At 41.9% G+C, this 2,783-nt stretch overlaps 1 protein-coding gene across 3 annotated transcripts in view; it reads left to right on the top strand.

Annotated features, from left to right (window-relative positions):
* The window catches only part of LOC137977872 (uncharacterized), a 3,211-nt gene extending 2,131 nt beyond the window's left edge, over nt 1–1,080 (top strand). For 2 of the 3 annotated variants that reach the window (XM_068825240.1, XM_068825239.1), the window contains exon 2: nt 1–1,080. This exon is cut by the window's left edge and continues 1,886 nt beyond it. The gene's annotated coding sequence lies outside the window, so the exon portion shown is untranslated. The other variant, XM_068825238.1, reaches the window with a different exon arrangement.
* Nucleotides 1,081–2,783: the final 1,703 nt, after the last annotated feature.

Here is a 2,783-nt window from a genome sequence, read left to right as displayed (position 1 = left end):
ATCTAATGCGTTGAAAATTTTCATTTGTTAGTTTTTCTAGATCCTAACAGCAAGGATTACAAGAACATTATCCAAAAAGAATATTGTTTTACTTTGGTCGCTTCTATATTTTTCTAACCCTAATAGTGTAAGAAATTTGCACTGTTATCCAAGAATGAAACCAACGTTCGGAAAGAAAATAAAAAGATGTTGGCCATTAGCAGCCTTAACGAGAAACGTTCCTAAATGAAGAGTGCATTTGCAGAGTCGTTGTTTGTGTGTCAAAATAACCAGCAGCCGATCAAGATTTTTTCAGTACAAGCCTGGAAGCCCAATGTTGAATAATTTTGTCAAAGTAAAAAACCCAAGTCGTTGTTAACCAGCGCAATTAAACATGCTCATTTATCCTTCCCCTCAGTTGCACCTCATCTCGCCAAAATAAAATAGAGGCTGATCACTGGGTTTGTGCTTTCAGCGAGCTTTAATTGTTTCCTTTAAAGCCAAAGAACTCGTTAAAAAATTATCTAGTGCTGCCACTTTATTCAAATTTCTGGAACCCCAACAGACTGAAAACGTTTAGTCGCGAACAAGAAGAAGAACACTTCATTTCACCCCATACTTAAATGAAAGGAATAGAAGAAAAAAAATTACAATGTGACAGAGAATGAAAGGGTGCTGGCTACCCGAAATAACCAAGGGTGTTAAAAATGACAGGCAGCCAGTTCAAAGAAAATATCTTTAACATGTTTGGGTCAGGGACATTGAAACACTGACGTAGGCCTATACACACACAATAGGGAGTTTAAGCAAACCACTACGGCTGGTGCTACTACGGATGCCGTGACTGAAAAGGTCTGGGGAGAGTACGTCTCGGTGGTCTGCTAGATTTTAAGGTTAGCCACAGGCTCCCCAAGCTGAAAATACGTGGTGTATGCGACAGTTTGTGTATATAGAGAATTGTATGGGAAAATCACCGAGCGTAAAAAAATTGTGTAAATAACTATCTCATTTGAAATAAAGTTTTCCTACCTCAAATGTGTGACCAACTTGTCTCTTTTGGCGAGTTTCGAGCCATTCTGACGCCGTTTAGTGAAGTCATCCGGAAGGCCGTTGCTGAAATAATGGGAAGGCCGGTAACTCCATCCATCGCTGGCCAGACCTCACTCCACAAATCGTTTTCTCCTCAACAAGAAAAGTCCCGAATCGCAATAAAAACAACAGTTCCATAAAGCCCAATAACTTTCACTCCAAATACGTGTGTTTCGGCGGCCGAAAGACTCGTGAAGAACGAAAACTTTGCCTTAAAATTCACCTCTTCGGCTTTCCTCAAAGGCTTGTGACCGGGTAGTCAACAACGGAAACTCGCAAGATAGTTTCAGCCTCAACTCTGATTGGACCATTTGAATTTGACCGCGCGCTGGCAACACGACCGTTGTTGACTTGTGACTGGGCAGTCAACAACGGTCGTGTTGCCAGAGTCACTTGAGTTACTTCGAATCACCTTGGCCAAAAGTTATCGTAAATTCATGATACGGATTTACAAGCTTACTATAGGCAACCTTGACACAATCTTTGACTTAAATTGACTTTAAAGGAAATAGTATCCAATGGAATTCTTAAAATGCCGAGATGTCCTTTGAAAAGGGCCACAGAAGCGAAATAAACCGGACGTAGTAGACACTACGCCAAAACATCCCGAGTTACGTAGTCTAATTTCACGCTACGGCTTAACGCTACGGCTGGATGCAACCGACGTACATGCGCAGTGTCTCATTTTGGGGAAAATTTACTTCCGCCATCCGTATTAGCGCCAGCCGTAGCGATTTGCTTAAAGTCCCTAATGCTTCAGTCGCTACGGCGCACTGACGAGGGCCAACAAGCCTCAAACAGCCTTCTGCGTCTGCTTTCTAGTTTTAGCGCCGATCAAACTAGCTTTGGCTGACCGTCATGTCCATTGAAGAGAACGTTGTTCGATCTGTCCTAATAGTGGTGTGTTTATTCTTATCACTGTTTGTGCTGATCCAACGTAATGCATAGATCACTACACGGCATTGCAGTCTATCAGTGTTCAATGTTTATTTTTTACACAAATGGAGCTAAAGTTTGCCCCAAGAGGACTATTGCTCATCAAGGGTATTCATTTCCTGGTGAATGATCTCTTTACAACTTTCCATACGAATTGCCACTTCACTCGACGGTTTCAAGGGGCTTTCAGGCCTTAAGCATGGTTGAAATGTAATCAAACTAAACACTCGAAGCGATCTGCCACACGTAATTTATGCTCGTTATGTCAAATCTATTTCTGAAACAGAAGCTGATCAAGAGGAGCCTCTATCTCCGCTAATTCCTTGGGTCAACCCTTTCCCAAATAAATTTATTTTCGGGAATAGATTTTCACCATATTTCTTTTGACGCTGTAATACAGGTAACGTTCTCGTAAGCGGACACCACCTGGAATTGGTAGAGCTGACAGTACTGACTACTTACGAAAATTATAACGTGACACTACAAATACATGTTGGACTCTTGTTCAAACGATTTCCGTGGATAACTGGAGATTTGACAAAACCAACCCCACTTTTCTGTTGCTCTGTCAAAGGTGATTATAAGCTTTCTTTGAATTGCAAACTAGACGCTCCATGAGCGTACACTTTGTTTTCTGAGGTACGTGTTACTCAAAAACAGAAGGGACTGAGTTGGGTGGTACTGGACTGCATCGTTCCAGGCAATTTTTTTCAGGTCGGGGGTCATTAAGACCATTTAAGGGGTCACCAAGAAGTCGTGTCAGCAGAGGCTCTTTGGCT

Source organism: Montipora foliosa, chromosome 1, assembly GCF_036669935.1.
Source record: "Montipora foliosa isolate CH-2021 chromosome 1, ASM3666993v2, whole genome shotgun sequence".
NCBI lineage: Eukaryota > Metazoa > Cnidaria > Anthozoa > Scleractinia > Acroporidae > Montipora > Montipora foliosa.
Note: the sequence above shows the minus strand (reverse complement) of the source record. Positions and strands in the feature narration are given on the sequence as shown.